This window comes from Lampetra planeri, chromosome 12, assembly GCF_965212315.1.
Source record: "Lampetra planeri chromosome 12, kcLamPlan1.2.h2, whole genome shotgun sequence".
NCBI lineage: Eukaryota > Metazoa > Chordata > Hyperoartia > Petromyzontiformes > Petromyzontidae > Lampetra > Lampetra planeri.
The window spans coordinates 7,037,499-7,059,374 of NC_136118.1; positions in this window are offsets into that span (position 1 = coordinate 7,037,499).

Genomic DNA, 21,876 nt, shown 5'->3' on the forward strand with positions numbered 1-21,876 from the left:
CAGCTGTCGTGGCTGTGACGGTTCCACCTGAAGACGGAAGCTTGTGTTGCCTCCGAAACGTCGTGATTTTTATTTTATTTTACTTTTATTAATTTTAATGTTTTACCTACGTGACTTTACCGAAAAAACCTAAGAATATGAACCTTGAAACATCTTGCACAGGACCGACACGAAGAGCGTCGCGCAAAGCACGTGGAGCAGCACACAGAACCATCACAGCTGTCAACCCACACGGTTTCCTCCGTGTTCTTGTATAGGGAAATTGAGTTTTCAGGTCCATACGGCGTACATCCGTTTCAATACTAACTGAATGATTACTAATCTATTTTGAGAGAAGTACAAATAATTTTAACCGCTCTGACAGCTACAGGCTGAGTGCGGCCTGGAAACGTTATTATGAAGTAATTGTAAGATGAGGAGATCAATAGAAAGGCAGAAGAAGGCGAGCACAGCGGATCCTACATGAGTGGGGCAAACGCGTGGAAGAAGAAGGGATCTTACAATTACAATACCTTCATAGAGGAAACACATACTAATTCAAGAATTACTAATCTTTTATATAATTACAATACCCCCCCCCCCCCTTCTAATTTCTGCACCTTGTGGGTTCAGTGATGAAGTCGTCTTACTCTATTTAAGACTGGAAGCGGGTGGATTGCTTCACTATTTTGGCAAATCGCCCGATGATGCTGGATGTAATTACCAGCGAAACGTCGTACTACTCAAATTGTCAGTGTTGTGTATTTACTCTCCAACGCACCTGTGAGCTGAAGTAGTAATTGACGCGTTTTGTTTACGTGACAAATCCCGAACTGGTTGGCTGTGCCGGGTGGTGGAGGGTTACGACGCATTTATACTTACACGATCTAACCCAAAAACCTTTATCATGAAAAAAAATGTTTTGTCTATTTGTTTGTGTTTCTCCCTCGCGATGGGACTTTGTAGGCTGAACGTTGAGATGTATATGGTCCACGGGGTGACCGATAAGGTCTGAATTGGTCTGTAATAAGGTAGGGCACTGATAAGGGGTTGACAGGTTTTTTTAGAGGTGAGTGTCCTAGTGGTGATTGTCTAATTGTTTGTGTTTCCCCCTTGTGATGGGACTTTGGAGGATGAACGTTGAGATTTGTAAGGTCCACGGGGTGACCAATAAGGTCTGAATTAGTCTGTAATAAGGTATGCAGAATGTGCGCTCGCACAAACGACGACAGACCGTGCATTCTTAGAGACACACGCATTCACCGTAAATGATGATTTAACGTAACGTTCATCGAATTCGTTACCCACAATGTATAAGTTTACATTGCAGCGAAATTCCGGAGAGTGAGTTGCCGTAAAGCGAGCGACAACTGCAACTTTCAACCTCATTTGGAAAGCATAAAGACATATATATACACATATTCTTTGGGTCTTTCGGTAAAGTCACGTAGATAGAACAAAGAAAAAAAGAATAATATTGATTTATTTTTTATTTATTCACTTTAATGAAAATAAAGTATACATACCTCACTATCATTCATGGCCAAATATAAGTGATTGTAAATGTTTTTTTTAATGTTTAATGCAGTCTTGACGAGATTCGGACTACTTTAAGTTCACATTATTTTTTGTATTTTTTTGGGTAATTGACAGCAAAAAAATTAAATGAATTCGAAAAATACGTACACAACCCATTGAATTGATGTTAGTGAACGACACCACTCTGTGCTGACCTCGTGACATTACGGGGTCAGCCAAGAGCAAGCAGCATGGATGTAAGCATGAGAGGGAGTGCCTTCGGAGTGTGCGCAAGCTGGCCCCAAACCTGAGTCGGGTCAATCCCGCAAAGCTGCCATGGGAATCTGATCAGAGCCCAAGTTGCCCAGGTCACAAACCAAAGCAGCTTTCCTCCCAGTGGCTGTGGAACTGCACAATAAGCCTGCCACAGTGGAATAGATATCTTGTGTGCAGGTGGTGCAAATGCATCCATGAGCCAGAAGGGCCCATGGGCTAAGAAGGACTCGTGCCAACCACAGTAGGCCATTCGTCTCCCACACATCGAGATGGTCTCCCACGTGGATCATCTCCAGCCACGTGATTTGTCAAATACAGCGAGCTCATCTCCCAGTTTCCCACACACTGTGTTATCTCCCACACAGATTGTCTCTGGCACAGTGTGATGTGTCCCACATTGTGAAAAATGCATCTGCTAGGATCCCTTGGCAAAGACATGCACGTGGCCAAAATGTGTGGATAATCATATAGCCTCAAGCCTCGGCAAATTCCATGAAACAATGACTTCCAAGACTAAAAAAACCCGTTTACTTTTTTTTAACAGCCTGCCCTGAAATCATTTATATAGCTCAAACCTCTCTTTTTATGTTTAAATTTGTGCCATTCACCTCTGCTCTCCATCTGGTTCACATTAATCATGACTGTACCGATTCATTCTTGAATAAGAAACCTCTCCTTCAGAATCCTTTAAACTCACCATGGCCTATTTTGCTGGCCATGCCTGTTTATCACATTTACTCATACGGCCTTTAACCAGCATTTGTGGGTCTCACATTGAGTTACAACAAGATGTTAGGAACTGGCTTCCAAGATGTATACCATTTTCATTAACCACATTTTCGCCAGTTAACTACATTCGCGTGAGATTGGGACACGAGCAAGATATAAACAAAACATGAGGATTCTTAAACTTATTGTTTATAACTGACAATATTTACTTTTCAGTAAATGTGAATAATCCATAAAATATGTATCCTAATATACATCGCTAAATTACGTATTTGTTTATAATCATTCAAAGGACACACACACACTAGTCCATGTTTAAAACGACACTATGGGAGTTTAATAAAAGTACGTCCATTAGAGGGCAGTATATAATCAACCAGGGAGGGTAAAACATTGCCGGAGGTGCCAGATAACTTGCGCTAAACCCATTTTTGCAAAAGAGAAACGTCGCTCCAAGAGCTTGATTTCGATATCGGCGTATTTGCTAACCCTACCGATTTAAGCCATCGGCTTAAATTGGTGTACGGCATATAACATTTCCAAGCTAAAAAACGTTGAAAACATTCATGCAATTTTAGCTTTTAAAATCAGTATGCGGTAAGGGGTTTATACATCGTCAGTCTACCACATACATTGGTAGGTTTGGTAAGTATGTATTGGTATAGGGCCCGTTTTGTTCAAGCATAAATGAAGTCACATACGTCTACTTTGCCAGACAGGAGGTACCTGAAGCTCTCCTTTTTAAATTCTAATAGAAGCCATGTGGTGTGTCCATACCCTCAACAATTGAAGGCATGTGTCAATTAAAATAAATGACTGAAAGCCTTTTTTTTACTGATTACAGGTTATGTCAACATGGTTTTTTTCTGATAATTAAAATGGATAAACAGTTAAGACTTTACATATCTAATGGGTATTTTCTAGTTTGATCTCAATTACGATTTGGTGTTACTTGGTACCAAGACAAAAAAACATTTATAAAAGTAGCCAAAAATACACTTACAGTACACGTAATAATGAACACATCTAAATTGTTACTTATTGTAAATTTTACTTTAAAACCCATATATTTGGAATGATGATAATATAGTTTAGTAAAGTTGATAGATAAAACAAAGTACATACAGACCTTTGTCAATGCATTTTTGGATGAAGGCCTCCCCACACCATGTCAGTCATGGGAGTTGATTGACTATAATTCACCATAGTGGTCAGTATGGGTTGGTGAATGGGTATGCATAGGACCAGTTCAGATATAACTCGTCACTGATGTTAGCCCTGGGCAGGTATCTGTGATTGCTGGTTTCATAGTGCGGTGCATTAACCATTATGTCACCTCTCCAACTGTTTAATAAATCGTGATTTTGTTTTGAAAATGTGTACCTTAAATTAATGGAAAAATCCTGTGCAACATATGGCATTGATTTTGTGACTTTTATCTTTTTTACTTCCTATTAGTCATGGGAACCCGTGTGGCGGCATCAGTCACCCACACAACATGCGGCAGGAAACCACAATAGAGAACCTGCTGCCGGAATGCTGACAGCTGGCCCACGTGAATATTCCTGGAAAATTAAGAAACTGTAATTTAAATTAAACACCAAATGTATTTTCAATCCTTGACTTTCAATTAGAAATAATTTATACCTAAAATGTAGACTGCAATACACGAAATGTACAGGACCTTTTACAAGTAAATGGCTGACTCCTCAGGAAATAACATGATAACATAATGAAATTCATTAGAAATACATATTTTTTTGCAAATGCTTTTAAGACCTACGCTGAAGCAAAACCAGCCCTTTCACTTATACCTTGGTGCATGATTGTGAATTTTACAATCAAATATTAGCATTTTATTTTTGCTTATCTTACGGAGAACACCCAGGCCAAAACATTCATCTTTAAGGGGAGCTTTTCTGCAAAAGCAGTCTGCTCCTAAGGTATGGTGATAGAAATTTTATTTGGTAATACAGCGGCACATGCCACCTTTGATGTCCATCTGGGCCCTCCTGTGGTCCATATGTCCTGAGCTCATGGATGGGTGAAAAGCCCTGAGTATATAAATTGGATTGCACATGAAGGGCATACAGTACATCTCAAGCCAAGCATGCTTCAAAGGTAATGCAATCAGCAACTATATTATAAAGTAACATTTACAGAACTGCCGATGTGTCATAATTCAGGGTATGATTGCTTTCAATGTATGTCCACACAATATGTACTGTTATTGTCTATAACCTAATCACCCAGAATGCACCTGATCTTGTCAGTTCTCTGAAACTGTGCAGGGTGATCATAGCTGAATTGGTTCTGGATACCCCGCTTCACTAGTTCACACTGAGCAGTGTTGTAAGGTATGGTGACAACCCTCCTGACCCACACAGCATTGGGAGACCCTCATACAGCAGTGGATTGAATATTTACTATGTGGACTGTGTTGTAATGGTTTTGATTTGAAGCTTTCGTGACTGTAGGGATTCATATTCTTGGTTCTTTCGGTAAAGTCACATAGAAGGGAAACAATAAAATAATATAATAATTGTTATAATTTATAAAATGATATATTTTTTTTTTATAAAATTATATTTTTATTTATAATAAAAATATTGTATTATTATTAAGAAAAGAATTTTATTAAAAAAATATATAATTTTATCAATTATAAAAAATATATTTTTATTATTTTATTGTTTCCCTTCTACATGACTTTACCGAAAGAACCAAGAATGTGTGTTGTAATGGTTTATTAATTACATAAAGTGAACTGTATATTATTTAATGTTGACATTTAAATGTTGATACTGTATTACGGAGAGAAATAATAATATGACCGACAGGATAAGGAGAAGTAACAAGGATGAGATACAGACATACATTGTGCGATGATCATTGTTTTTCCCAATATTTTATCAACGTGTATGGTGAAATATGGTCAAGCCAATCCACTAACGACACGACGTGGGGGTGCTTTCATCCACCAGTGGATTGACGAAGGTATGTTCACACACGTGTGTACATATCTCGGCAGATACTCATCTGGTTAAATTAAGTTTACATAAACCATACACGTAAATATTGACGATAGAAATGTAATCATACAATTCTGGCTCCTTGATAAAAGTGCAGGGCTATCATATTTTTATAATGCATATTTAAGCTTCTGAGAATGTACAAATTCATTATACATTTATAGAGCCGTTTGCTTGGAGACTGTCACATCCCCTTGCCTCATTAAGTTTAAATTGTTATTTTCACTTTTCAATTATTTTTCAAATTTACTGTAATATCACTTTTAATTAAATCGTAAAAAAACGAAAGGCTTCCGTAAAACTATCCTCTTTGGTCCAAGAAACATTGAACATTTAACTTTATAGGTATGTTTGAGGCGGTTGATTACGCTATGTAACACAATTATGTTCCTGGGTAGTAAGTGTTATTTCGTAATTGCTTATGCCTAAAAAGTATAGAAAATGTATATTATTCCCCACAAACTTTGCTTTTGTGACCAGGACAGTGATATTTTAAAATGTACCTATTTTCAATCAGAAAACGGACTAATTTGTGTCTTTTCGTTCACATAAAGTCAGAAAAAAACAACCTATGAATCCAAATTTACTTGTATTGAAACTAAAGTAATACAAAAATTACTACAAAAGATTTAGAAGTGAGTAGTTTTTCGATATTTACGATTATACTGTAAAACACTTTCACGAATCAGCCCCCAAATGTAGTCTCCCATCATGTTCTCGTTATACTGTCCTTGGTAGAGGCGTTCAAAGTCCAGTATAGCCTGGTGGAAGCGCTCGCCTAGCTCCTCCGAGTACGCTCCCATGTTCTCCTTGAATTTATCAAGATGAGCATCAAGGATATCGACTTTGAGGGACATCCTACAGTCCATTGCTGTAGTTCTTCACCAGTCTCAACCAGCTCCACATAGTTTTCGACCTTGTGATTACCCAGGAAGCCGTGAACCACTGCGACAAAGCTGTTCCAAGCCGCTTTCTCCTTACTAGTGAGCTTCTTGGGGAATTCATTGCACTCCAGGATCTTCTTTATCTGTAGTCCGACGAAGGCACCGGCTTTGACCTTTGCCTCAGACAGCTTAGGGAAGAAGTCTTGAAGGTACTTGAAGGCTGCCGACTCCTTTTCGACAGCTCTGACAAATTGTTTCATAAGGCCCAATTTGATGTGTAGTGGTGGCATCAGCACCGTCTGGTAGTCCACCAGTGGCTCCCACTTACGTTGTTCCTCCCTACAGAGAACTCGTTCCGCTGTGGCCAGTCCTGCCTGTGGTAGTGCGCCTTGGTGTCCCTGCTGTCCCAAAGGCAAATTTAGCAGAGAAAATCTTGATTTTAGGCTTTCGTGACTGCAGGAATCCATACTCTTTTGTTCTTTCGGTAAAGTCACGTAGGTAGAAAAATAAAATAAAAATAATATATCACGACGTTTCGATCGCAACACAAGCGGTCGTCCTCAGGCAGAAAAAATAATCCAGCAGTGGAACTGCTGAACCAGCGAGAGAGCTGTTACAATATATATAACCATATATATTGTAATTGTCATCTGGATCTACAACGTATTTCTCGCTCTTTGACTTGCTGCTCTCTTCTAAAGACGGCTGCTCTATCTCCGGAGGAGTGGGTACGGGGAGCTCATGGCAGTGTGGTACCGGGGCGATCGATGAAGAAAGGTCCAGATACGTTATAGCAGGTGCATTCTTGCCAGTCCGACGTTTGGAAGGGTCCACCATGCAAAAGTAGCAGTTGCTTGAGTGGTCAGTGGCTTCCCGCCAAATTATTGGGACAGCGAAATTAATGGCTCTATTTTCCCCTCTGTACCATCCTACAAAAATACATTTATTTCACCCATAACTAATGGGTGAAATAAATAACATTGAAAATTGTAAAACATTTTAGAATTAAAAACTTTTAGTATAAACAAATTTTGAACAAATTTTACAACGTTAAATTATTGTCCATCTTATCTTCCAGAGTTGTTTTGCATTGCTCGCAGGTGAAATGAGGTGCCCAGGGTTTGTCTTGATCCTCGACAGGCATGCCGAAATATGCCTTGTAGGCCTCACACATCTTAGCAGATGCTTCCACAGAGTACTTTTTCGCTCTTGTCTTGATAAATTGGCCGCAGACATAGCAAAATGCGTCTGCCGGATGATTGCAGCCTCTTGATGCCATCTCAGAAAAATGCAGATATGTATCCACTTAGGCAGCTGGAACTAAACTGGACTGGTGGGCTTAAGTATTTATACAACTATTTATATTACTGGAAAGTTCTAGAATGTTCTAGAAGTTACTCCAAGTTTACTCAGTACTGAATCTACCTGGAATGTTCTGGAAAATAGGTACATTTCTAAATATCACTGTCCTGGTCACAAAAGCAAAGTTTGTGGGGAATAATAGCCATTTTTTGTACTTTTGAGGCATAAGCAATTAGGAAATAACACTTACTACACAGGAACAAAAAAAATGTTGCACAGTGTATAATTTATGTATTAGTGCAGAAATAAAGGTTCAATTGAGGCCAATAATTGCACACATGTTTACTCAGTGTTTATAGTAGTGGTTTGTAATGCTTTGTTGTCCATTTTAATTTTGTTTAATAATTATTTGCCTATTAAAACTCATGAGCTGCTGCTGTATGTTAAGTTATTTGCCTATTTTTCGAGAGCAATATTGTTAAAAATTAAATTTACACGTGTCTGTTATGTTACTCGCTCAAAGTTGGGCTATCCATCTATTCTAGTAATCGATAACTCGACGAATCGGAGTTAGTCTCACCTTTGTTCCCACTTGGGTATCGGCCGCGGCCTTTCGCGCTCTGCTTGGTTTGCGGGTGTGGCCACCACGTTAACGCGCCCAGAAGTAATCGACTACAAAGAAAATAGCCGATGATATTTTTTCGTCGTTTGCACGGACTGTTGCATCATAATACATTGAGAGATGGAGATGTACTGTGGAGGTTTGGCTGATAGAATTAGCTTATGAATGGACGTTAATTTGTGAATTGATGCATTGTTGCACCCCTTACTGTTCATAGTGGCAAACTAGAAATGTTAATCAAAACAACGGGAATGCGTCAATAACTGAATGGATAAAACACTAATGTGGTTGCATAATTATAATACAAATAAGAGCAATGGCCCAGAATAACATACATGCAGGACTAGGGGCAATTTTAGAAACAGGAAATGTTGATGGTAAAAGACATTTGGCATTAACACTTGTACAGACTTTGGTACAGAAATACCTCGTATTTGAATTTGCAGCACTGTAGTATGTAATGTCACATGTACACAAAGGTATACATAGCACGTGTATTTTTTTATGTTTTATTCACGTATCACATATTATACATGTTAAGGCAAATGTGCAGCCCTGCAATTGCTTTCATATGCCAGAATCATAAACTCAATTTGTACATAAACTTTATCTGATGAGCGATGAAGCTCTTCCTCATCGGTCAGCAAGTTACAGAAACACTGTTGACGGAAGGGCTTCCACCAGAGGAAGCTTTAGAGAGAAACGAGAGGATATTGGGCTGGACAGATGTCTCGAGGTGCTCACCATACCATACATGACCTCCTGATCGACAAACTGTAGTTAACTATTTAAACTGCTGGGTGGTCCAAGGTACGGAGTTGGTAGAAGGGAGTGGATTTAAGGAGCTTGCACGTTATTTCATTGGCCCCTCTGACAGATGGAAACGAACTGGCAATGTCTACATTGCAAGTCGATTGTGCTTAACCATGACACCACGGCAACACGTTGAAAAGCAATTCATTCTAATTTCATTATATCTCATCAGTTATGGGTGATAATTATTTTCATCGTACAAAATCCTATGAGATTGAATGCAAATGTTCCGCTGATGGAGGATATTTTTTCGTTCTAATCTAACTTAAAACGATGTAAAGTGAATGTTTGTAAATGCTTATCCTGCTTTTTAAAGACCCTCATTATTACAGTTCATGGGACTTACAAATGTGGTGTAAATGATAACAGTTAAATTAGCTTATTGTAGAAATGTGTCTGCATTAGAGTGGCGTGCTTAACGCGAGGATTATGTCCGTCAGTTCTTATCAGTTAAGCCAGGCATTTTTTGAAAGTCCTGGGCTAACAAACGCTGCACACAAAGTGTCAGTCATGATTCATGTATTGCAGGGTTAAATATAGAACCGTTAATACATTCTACAACGAAGTATATCTGGTTCACAGGGACAAACGAAGTGCAGCATGTTACAAGAAACAAGGGACTGGAAGAAACAGATCATAGTCTGTTAACCCCCAGATTGGGGATGACACGTGATAATGACGATTGATGATAAAGGTAAACGTGCAGCCTTACAGTTATTTCCTGTATGTATATATCAGAGGTGGGACAAAGTCATTGTTATGCAAGTCCAAGTCGAGTCGCAAGTCATCAAATTCATGACTCGAGTCTGACTCGAGTCCAAGTCACATGACTCGAGTCCACATCTCATAGGTGGGACAAAGTCATTGTTATGCAAGTCCAAGTCGAGTCGCAAGTCATCAAATTCATGACTCGAGTCTGACTCGAGTCCAAGTCACATGACTCGAGTCCACACCTCTGGTATATATGTTGAACTTCTTTCGCCCCGTACATAGCCAACCCTGCCAATGCTGGTAGAATGGCCTCCACGAGAAGGATCTCTATAGAGCTCCTTGAAGAGCTCCTTCTAGAAGTTACTTTGGCCTACTCTGAGACATTGGCCAGAGGTCTTGGATAAGATGGGAATGCCCACACTTTACCCCACCACACGTGACCTGTCAATCAACTGTGGTGTGTCCATTTATATAATTACAACCTGAAAAGAGTTGGGTGGATTTAAGATGCTCGCCGTTGAAGCTACAATAAGTGATTGCAAATTGTATGTCATTAATTCAAATGAACACTTATTTACATTTTAAGAGCATATTATTTGTACGTTCATTGTTTTATTGTTATATGTGGAATGAATGGTAACCCTTGATTTTCTGATGTGTTTAATTATCTATTTTCTGCATTATACACATGCACGCATGCATACGCATGCACATTCTGTGTGTGATCCAGCTGAAAAGGTCAAATTAATGTCACCGCCTCCCACTGGCGAAATAGTTTTCTAATGCTGTAATTTTCCTCTTTCCAGCTGAATTATTCTACTGTGTATGATCGCACTGATAAAAATCGAAGTGAAATGAATTGTCTGCTTTAGGAGATGGCCATTGCAAGACCATTTGTCCTGTGCTTGAGCCGCTTTATATAACGACCACGCTGTGGCTCACGTGGAGATTCAGGTTTGGTCTTGCTCACTGAGCTTAAATATACACAATCGTGGCAGCTCCATGGCCCAATAAATGTACGGTTCAGCAGTGACTTAATTGGCCCAGAAACTGATGAATTGAGTAGAAAATGCAACCTGACGTTTCTATACTGTACTGGTTGGGCACATCGCCTAAACCCCTTTCTACGTCGCTTTGTGCAGAAAATAGTAAATAAACATCGTTTCATACAATATTGAACACACAAAGGCACATGCCAATTTTCGTGTTCATATTGTGTAAAAATATTCGCTTGACAAATTGAACGTAAAAAAAGTACTTTTGGAAAAGTGATGGGAATTTACTCATGTCTTGGAAAAATGTTGCGGCCATATATAATTATAATAGGAATGAGAGGAATTCATTTTTGAGCAAAGCAGCAAGTTCCAAGAAAGCATTTTATGTCTTTTTTTTTTAAAGCATGCTGCCTTACTTAGTTCTTAGCAAACAGTGAGATATTGCAGAGAGGATCAACTGAAACGTATCCAGGTTGCAGTATCCTGTAAACTCATCACTCACCATGTTTGTCACTGTTCACAGCCTGACACATTAGTCTTTGATGGTATATGTGTTATTTGAGCTGCAGCGCAAAAGCTACATTTGGGTATTTTTTCAAATTCTAAAAAATCCAAAAATCAATCATTCCCTTTTAATACTCAGGGTTCAGTTTATTTAGTTTAACCTCATGAGAATTCACGAGATACCAGGATAAGAGTCTCGTTTGCAAGAGGGACATGGGTCACCAAAATGACAAAACAAAATTTAATAAAGTGCAACAATGAAGCAAATAGAAAGCAGAACAAAAACTAAATATAAAAATTGCATCGCGTAATTTTTTTCTATGAACACAAATCAATGTAAAACAAAAGTAGAATTAAAAAATCCCTGCAGTGCAAATCGGCTCAAGCATATTACTTTTTTTTACTGATCGTAGCACAATTACAAAATGTAGTTACAGAAACATGAAACAGATATTGGGTGACTATAGTGCCAATATGTAAAGAGACGAGGATATATGTCAAGGTTGCTTCATTAAAGCGTGTTTCTGCATCACACCTGTGTACATATGCATATATGTACAGTATGTTTAACTTCTTAAGCACCGTATGTAGCCACCCATGCTAATCGGAGGTGCGGGGAAGGACAACAACCTCAACCTAAAAAGCAGTTCGTTGAAAATTTACAATGCTACTTTAATAATACACATCATCAGTAAAAGCCATGATCTCTCCACTGCTGGAGGAAGGCTTTCCCTCCAAGCCATCACCAGCCATCGTGGTCTCACGATGGAACAATCCATCTGGCTCCTGCACATGACAAGATTCTATGCATAATACACAATGTGGATAAATGCAATAAAATGTTTCAAAGGGGGAAAAATATACTGACATTCCTTAAATAATAATATCAACAATGGTTATGTTAACCATTGTCAGATACTTAGGTAAAATATATTTATTTTGTTGTGGTAAGTTCAATGTAATCCATCATTGTTAACATAACATTATTAATCACAATCATCATCGCCATTATATTAATATTGCTATTTTGAATGTCTTGTATAAATAAACATCACAATATTATACATTTTGTTACATCTGAAAACGTCTTATTGGCGGTGTGTAAACTAATGTACTTTGACTGAAATGCACATTGCCTTTCAGTGGCATGGAACATGCTTGGGGGTATATTGTGAAATAGCAGGAAAGGCAGCCTATCTTGGCAGTGCTATGAAATCTGATTTTTTTTGCTGAGCCGGTAAAAAGAGACATGCTTTGAGAGATATAATTCATGGATGAGTAGATCCAGGGTAGATTGGTATACCAGCCAATTTCTGTTCGGTAAGCCAGCACATGCACAGGCAAGGAATAAATATCCTAGGGGGCAGGGGAGAAGTCAGTCGGGAATGGGTTGGGGGGGGGCTTTGAAAAGCATTTTAAAATGAATTACAGAATTGTTAAAAGTATGAATCAATCTCATTTTGTGGCATACACATAGTGCCACAAATATCAACATCAACAGAATTAGAGTACAAAAAAGACAATGGGACGATAAATAAAGCACAGCGGTTCGAATACAATTCCACTGAGGCTTAAAATATACATGACGCTAAGCAGGTTTGACATTTAAAAGCATTAAGCCAACTGGTAGCATTCCAACAGGACATGTTTCTGGATACAACAAACAGGCAGCGGTGTAAAATGGAGAGATGTTTTGTGAATTCGACTCAGTCCTGACAGTTTCGAAAAAAACAGGTTTTTTACAAAGATAAACATATTTAAGAAAACGTACAGACAAATTACCGAAGAATGTTTATCTTATTACATTTCACAAACATAAACGAATTAATGGTGATCTTTCATATTCACAATGCTTGCATTATAGTATACGATTACCGTTTGTCTATTTGGTTCCAGATTTTATGATGCCCACTTATGTTTATGAAAAATAAATGAAATTCCAGCTATTCTCAATCCACGAATGGATTAAGGCCTCCCCACGCCATGTCAGTCATGGGAGGGTTTATTTTTTATCAGACTTCACCACGCTGGTGAGTGCATGTTAGTGAAGTGTAAGGGAGGGCAGGATCGGTTCTGTTTAACACGTAGGCTTTCGCGACTAATATTATTCATAATCAACGTTTTTGGGTTTAGATCGCGTTATTTATAAATGTGTCGTAACCCTCCACCACCCGACACGGCCAATCAGTAAAAAAGTGTCACGTTGACAAAAGACAAATAATTCACTGCTTTAGCCCACCGGTGTGTTGAAGCGTGAAACCACAACATTTACAATTAGAGTACGACGTTTCGCTGGTAATTCTATATAAGAACATTCTTTATATATAAGAACGTTCTTTATATATAAGAACGGGAGACAGAGCAGAGCCTCACCATTCTGGCGAATTGCCCGATGATGCTGGATGGAATTACCAGCAAAACGTCGTACTCAAATTGTAAATGTTGTGGTTTCACGCTTCAACACACCGGTGGGCTAAAGCAGTGAACTATTTGTCTTTCGTCAACGTGACACTTTTTTACTGATTGGCCGTGTCGGGTGGTGGAGGGTTACGACACATTTATAAATAACGCGATCTAAACCCAAAAACGTTGATTATGAAGGATCGGTTCTGATACCCCTTGCCACTGATGTTAGGCATGACCAGGAATCGAACTGGTGTCGCTTGATTCCCAATGCAGCACGCTAACCATTGTGCCCCCTACTCAATGGTTTGAAGGAACAAAATCAGTATGTATGGCTGTTGGCTCACAGAGGGCCCTGTTTGTGATGTCACTGAGATTGTGCTTTTCTTTGTTGTTGCAAAAGTGCAGCTTTTTTTCTCAACTATTCAACATCCCATGAGATTCTAGCTGCGCGAAAACAACTCAAATGGTGCGTGGACAAGGGGAAGTTGAGGGGGGAGGGGGGGGGCTTCATTGCCGATTGAAAGAGGACAAAGGAATTGAAATAAAAATGCATTTTAATAATTTTACTCCTCACTTTGATGGGGTGACGCGCGGCTTGTCACATTGTTGAGTGTCTTTCGAGCTGTAACGTTTTTGCGGATCGTTTGATTTAATATTTGTTTTCTTACTTTCTTTTTGTCAGCGCAATGGCTAGGCTTTACTTCTCAACGGCAGATGTAATTTAATGAGTTTAGTATGTTAAGTGAAAAACTTGGCCATTATACAGTAATAAATACAACTTACAGCCTGTCGACAGCATAGAAAAAGATATCATTTTAAATTGTAATAATGATATAGTGTAGCATTACTTACAGGTGAATGTGCTGTGCTATGAACTTGCTTACCCGAGTTCGATTCCTGGCCACGGCTAACATCTGTGACGAGTGATATCCCAGCATGGTGAAGTAAGGTCACAACCCCTCATAGCTGACATATGACCTGGTAAGGCCCTCGTCCATTGGTGGAGTGAAAATTGCCTAAATGTATTTCATATTATTCACTACTAAAATTAGATAATTTATATGTGACATTCTTTCGCACTGTACGTAGCCAACCGTGTATTATTTTAGTAAAATATTACATGTGTGTGTGTATGAGAATTAAGCACTTACAAACAAGAAATAGGAATTAGGTATACTTTTAAGTGTAGCTGTTCAGCATTCCTTTCAGATTCTTTCTCAGGCACACTGAATACACCGAATACCTTCCAGCGATGGCACAATGTTGCCGTTTTCATATATATGGTGCAACTCGACACATCCCTACTGTAGGGGCTGGGAACTTCTTGACCTGGGATTGAACTTGTAACTCTTAGCTGAAAGGGCACAGGATTACTCTGTGAATTCTTCACCTGTCACGATGATATGTGCTAGAAATGCGTAACATGTCTGTGCCCTGTGACGATACAACAAAGTGGGTAGCAAATCTCAGCATTTATTTGCCAAGTTTCAAAACAAAATTTCAGGAGCATTTGAGTCTAGATTTGAAGCTTTCGTGACTGCAATGATTCATATTCTCAGGTTTTTTCGGTAAAGTCACGTAGGTAAAACATTAAAAGTAATGAAAGTAAAAAAAAATCTGGCTGTGACGGTCCCACCTGATGACGGAGACTTGTGTTGCCTCCGAAACGTCGTGAATTTTACTTTTATTTTTTTATTTTTGTTTTGTTTTATTTTACTTTCATTACTTTTAATGTTTTACCTACGTGACTTTACCGAAAAAACCTGAGAATATGGAGCATTTGAGTGTTTATTGTAATAGGTAACTGGAGCAGCATGACGACACATACACAATAAAATATAAATTGCAAATGGGCAGGACACGCTATGAGAACAACAGACAAGGGAAGGATAACTTTTTATTTGACCAGTTGCGTAGCTCTTTTCCAGAAGCGACATAGCCACAAATGATAGCCTAATGAAGTGGCTTATCACGTGGGAATTTATAGCAGCCAAATACTATGAAGCGCATGTTTCTAAACGTGGCGGGAAAAACCAGAGGACCCAGAGAAAAATCCAGGTGACCACGGGGAGAACATGGAAACCCCAAATTTACATCCATCAGGGTCGGGATCGAACCCATGCCCTCCTGTATACCAGGCAAGGGAGTACACATCTCGCCACCACGGCGCCAAAATAAACTAATAAGCGGATACCGAGAGAAGGCAAAAGTAGCAAAGCAAGATGGAAGAAGAGATGACAGCAGCGAGAAAAACTGGAAACATTTGGAGGCCACTCCTGGATAGGAGCAACAAACGAGAGGAAGGAAGAAAATAGATGACTTTGCCCAGTACAGAAAAAATATACAACAAAAACATACGTATGTAATACACGTTTGTAGTAAAGGTGTGTAGGGAAAAAATCATGATGTAATGTACAGATTCTAGGTGCATTTAACAAAAAACTATTGATGATGACTAAAACCTAATACATATTTACGTATTGCTATACAGTACTTTTAAATATTATTTAGAATGTCCCAATTATTCATTCATGATGCTGGGGACCAAATCACTCGAATTGCACCCACATCTCTCGGATCTTGGAACCTAATAAAATGTGAACCTGATTAGACACTTGGATGAGTGACCACCCGAGCTTGCCAGGGGTTGTAGACATTTCGCTGTGAGGTGGCCAAAAGGTTGCAGTGCTCAATGTCACCCCCTCGTATATGTGGGTTTTCTCCAGGTGTTCCTTTTCCTCCCACTTGCCAAATGCTAATGGTAAGACGTAGTGCAGCTCTCCTGGGAAAATAATTTGCATTCTTATTATCATACACATTAATTACGTGTTTCATCGTGCGTTTCATTTTTTAATGAGAATTAGTGGTAAATAATAGAAAAATGTTTCACTATTCAAAGCAAATGCCTGTTGTGAGAAATTCAATGCATATCTTGTCGTCCACTTGGCTTCGTAACTACGTCTATGTTATTCAGCAAGACAGTCAATTCCTTGTGGCTGATGTAAGGCTAATGTATGACCTTTCCAACACCCAAGCTTGAAGTATGGCCCTCTGATCTGTGAGCATGCTGCACAGAGTCCACATCAATCTGAAAATCAATATGATGGTAACATAACACCTTCCATTTGCTACACGAATAGTGATGAATTTTACAACTGTTAGAACAATGTTTCGCTTAGGTAACACATTATTATTTTTTATCCAATACAATGTCATCATCTTCATCATCCGTGATCAATCCGCTGTTGGATGAAGGCTTCCTGAAGCTGTCGCCCTCTCTCATTGTCTTGCGAAGCAACTGTCCATATAGCTCCTGCACACGCACTTATGTTTCATTGCTCCAACCCTGTGACCGATGTAATTTCAGGTGTGTTCAATCCTATGGCTGCAACTCCATCACTCGTCTCTACTATTGTGCCCTTCTAGCAGTAGTGATCTATTAGTCATTTGTCAACGTGACACTTTTTTGCTGATTGGCCGTGTCGGGTGGTGGAGGGTTACGACACATTTATAAATAACGCGATCTAACCCAAAAACGTTGATTATGAATAATATTGGTCGCGAAAGCCTACGTGTTAAACTGCCCTTATAGCATTGTTTTCTGCCCAAACCCACTTTTTTTTCTTCACGGAATTATGCCATTAACCTGCGTTTGTTTTCTAACCTATATGCTCCTCTTTCTGCCTCTCAATGTAAAAGGTCATTCCGAGCATGCACAATACCGTAAGTGCTTCGTTTAATATTTACGCCAGTAAAACATTCCTTACGTGAAAAACAAGTTGCTGATAAGGATGGGAAATACTTTATTTGTTTGGTTTCTTTGCAGCAAATCTGCAGCTGGCATAGCAACATTCCATTACAGTAACATTTGGACTTCACATCCCTGTGGGGTTTTTATAAAGCAGTGATTATTTTCACATCCCTGCAGATGGAGAGCGCCATTGCACAGTGACCCTTTGTTGACAGCCCGCGTTTAGTCGCTTCGGAAGTGGTCGTAGTGACAACTGTACAACAATAAACGTTCTGTTTCTCTCGACACAGCTGCACAGTACATTTCCTTACATGGTTAACAAGCGGCTTTGTTGTTCACTCCGCTGTAACCATGCTTTCGCTTGTAGGGCTTTAGCTTTGTAGCTACACGTTTCATATCAGCAGCAGCGGCAGCTGCATGCAGACCTCAAGAGCACAGCTTGAAAACATGGCGACAGCCATGTTTCGTGGTCGTTATCGCCATCGTCAGCTATGGTCAACCCAATGCTGGGAGAAGGCCTCGACAATCCGTCGCCAACTCTCGTGATCCTGCAATATAATAATTCACTGAGCACCTGCACACGAGCTGATTTCATCACTCCATCTCCCCGGTGAATGTTCTCGCGGATTAGTTCCATTCCTTCGCTAACACTCCATCATTATTCTTGACCCATAAATCCCACCTAAGCTTACTTACCTTTTTTTACAATTTTAAATGTTGCAGTAAATATACCGTGCACATTTTTTATATCCACATTCTTTGTTTATTCCACTGCTGGATGAAGGCATTTTTATGGCCTATCGGTCTTGGTAGTAATTTGGCCACACTTTCCCATGCTGGTGAGTGCGGGTTGGGGAATGGTTGTCAACATGACCAGTTCAGATATCCATTGCCACTGATGGTAGCCGCAGCTGGAAATTGAATTCAGGTTTCTGAGTTCATAACACATTGCCCCCACCACTCGGTTACTGCTTCTCCAGTCGCACTATAAAAGTTTTTGTAAATTGTGCAGTTGGCAAGATTAGCCCACTAATAAACTCCAGTTGTGTATTTCAAAAATCCCAACAAAGATAAATCCTTACCATTTAGGCTGTACTTAAACCACATTTGTTAACGAGCCTTAAAACATTCATTTTCTCATTGATACTTTATCTGCGAATTTGTTTTTTAGAATGATTATGGAGAAATGAAACATGTAAAATCCTGCATTGGTGAGATTTATGTCCTGTTAGACATTACACCAGCACATTCCATTCTAATCCGCAGCCCCAGCACTGCCCTTTTCTTCTTAAGTAGAATCATTATGCTGTAACCATAAATGTTCTGGTATATTAGGCATTCCACTGGGTAATAAAATAGTAATTATTGCCACATGTGAAGGCAGCATCTCAACAGTTTTGGAACAACTCTACTCTACATTCGTAAGATATATATTACCTTCCCTTAGCTGCTGCTTGTAATCTGCTGAATTGTGGACTCGCAAAGGTTAATGGCCAAAAGTGTAGTCATATATTGAAGCTCTTTGCATTTACAAAGGCAACGTTTTCTGGTTGTTATCTTGCCTGTGCAGTTGTACATTGCATTGCATACACAAACATTTTTTTCAGACTTTTTCTATTTAAATCAATGCAAGTGATTAAGCCCTCAATGAATCTTTCAAGGTTATTATCATTGTAGTACGATGCCTGTCCTCCGCCCCGCACTGACCAGTGTGGTGAAGTATGGTCAATAACCCCCATCATACCACGCTGCATAGGGATTCCATATTTCAGCAGGTGATTGCCAATTGGATTGCGCATATACCTGCATACCATACCATTGTAGGATATATATGTTATGTTGTTCTAAAATATTTGAAGAATGTCTGCCATGCTATTATTTAGCACGTGCAGAAGACAACATGATTGGAAATAATTTCAGATAGCGAGACCTTGAAAAGCAATCTGTCTGATGCCACCTATGGGCCACTTGGTCTGGTCTCCTTTGCGAAACAGAAAGTACGTTTTATTTGGATGGGCCAGAAAAAACTAAGATTTAATTTATAAATGTATGAGCGCAGTCTAACAAATCTGTCTGTCGCCTGATGAGGCTGGTTGGAATTACTCGAATTGTAAATGTTGTGGATTTACGAGTAACGAATAGGCATGTTTTGTTGACGTGACAACCCTTACTAATTGGCTGTGTCGGGTGATAGCGGGATTAACGACACATTTATATTAACTCGATCTAACCAAAATAAAACTCCATTATGGATACTATCGGTCGCGAAAGCCTAAGTGTTAAATTGATGAAGTTATAAAACATAATTTGAGTAATTCCAGAAACCTACCAGACATGGATACAATTATGCAATAATTTACAGCCAGGATTGAAGGCCTCATCCTGCTGCATCGATCATAAGGCTCGCTTAACCAGACTTCACCATGCCGGTCAGTGTGTGTTGGCAAAGCTGCTTAGGACCGGTTCGCCATGTTACTCTCCTTATGTTTACCGTGGCCAGGATTCAAATCCAGTTGGCCAGGTTTATAGCACAGTGCGATGACCACTGTAGGTAAGGCTGCGATGGCTGGGTCATGTAGCCCACATGCCCAGTCACCGCATACCCAAGCAGCTTCTGTTTGACCGCATAGAGGAGGCTAACCGGGCACGACACGGGCTGGAGAAAAGTTGGATTGATGGGGTATAGGAGGATGTGGAGCTGAGTGGACTTGCCAAAGACTGGTACCAGCGGTGTCAAAATCGGCAGAGGAGTGACACTCACAACAATGAGCAGAATGCCGGCCGCCTGAAATACATCAAGTTGGCACAGTAGGGGGCACAGCTGGTGCATCTGTACATCATCTCAGTCAGTCAACCCATGGAACCTGGGTTTATCCCATGACCTCCTGTCAAAGAACTTTGGACACTTCATGTGGCCTCAAAGTGCACCTGGCCTGGTACAGGCCCCAGGTAACTTTTTGTTGTTGTTTTTGATCTTTGTATTGGTGCCACTTGTGAATTTGTTTATTCATTTTTTATTTTGCTTGGTAGTAGGGTCTTCATTTGCTTGGTAGTGGCTCTATATGGAATTTGATGCTTATATAATTAATGTACAGCGTTATGGGATGCTATTAGCATGAATGACTCTATATAAAATGAAAGTATTATTATTACGAAAATGAAGTGAAATATATCATCAGTATGCAGTGAAATATATCATTTACCAGAGTGTAAGTGGTAAGATGTCGCTATGTAAGGTGTTTTACATTTTAGTGAGCGGTGGAACTTTGTTATCTATCACTCTTCACTCTCGACAGCATAGAGGTTACAGTAAATTTTTAAACATGACGAGGAAGGCCTTCAAACCCCTTGAAATTAAAATTACATTCCTATTATATATTTTTTTACATCAGTGAGGCTTTTTAAAAATGACTCTTGTTAATTCTAGACTTGAAGCTTTCGTGACTGCAAGGATTCATATTCTTAGGTTTTTTCGGTAAAGTCACGTAGGTAAAACATTAAAATTAATAAAAGTAAAATAAAATAAAAATCACGACGTTTCGGTGCCTCACGACGTTTCGGTGCCTCCGAAACGTCGTGATTTTTATTTTATTTTACTTTTATTAATTTTAATGTTTTACCTACGTGACTTTACCGAAAAAACCTAAGAATATGACTCTTCTTAGTTGACGAACAATAACTGCTCTGTATATTGTTGTAACTTGCTGATCCGCCCCTCCTGGACATGTGAAAAATAGATTCATAGCTCATCGGATTCCTTCGGTATGACTAAGATTCCGATTCTGTAACCTTACCAAAACGATATTCTCATATCTGTTCTTCCCACGTTCCCGAGCTGTTGTGGCTTGCCATTTCAGGCCTGTGGATCAGTTACGTTTTATGGGGAGCTTTACTATTTACTGCCCAGGATAAAGTTGCCGTTGGCCTTTTCTGAAACCTAAATTTTCCGATAACATTTCTTTGCTGAACACCACATGCGTTCATGGCTTCACATTTACAGACATGTCAGGGCTTAGAAAGGCTCCGTGTCTGTACACAAGGGCAGTTGGTAAATTCAACAACTGCTCGACTTGATACAAAACAGAGTGCGACTGTTTATTTTAAACGAAAAGCTATGCCGTTTGCTCGTATGTATGTTGAACTTCTGTTGCACCGTACGTAGTCAACCGTGCTGTTTAAGAAGAACAGTACCATATCCACCACAATAATGGCAAAAATAAAGTGTGCAACTTCATGTACATCATTAAATTATAAAAACATATTTCTCCAATGAGTATTCCGGTTGTACTGCGTATTATGCAACACGCAGTACATTTAAATGTTGCGAGATTACACATTGTGCACAATCTAACCC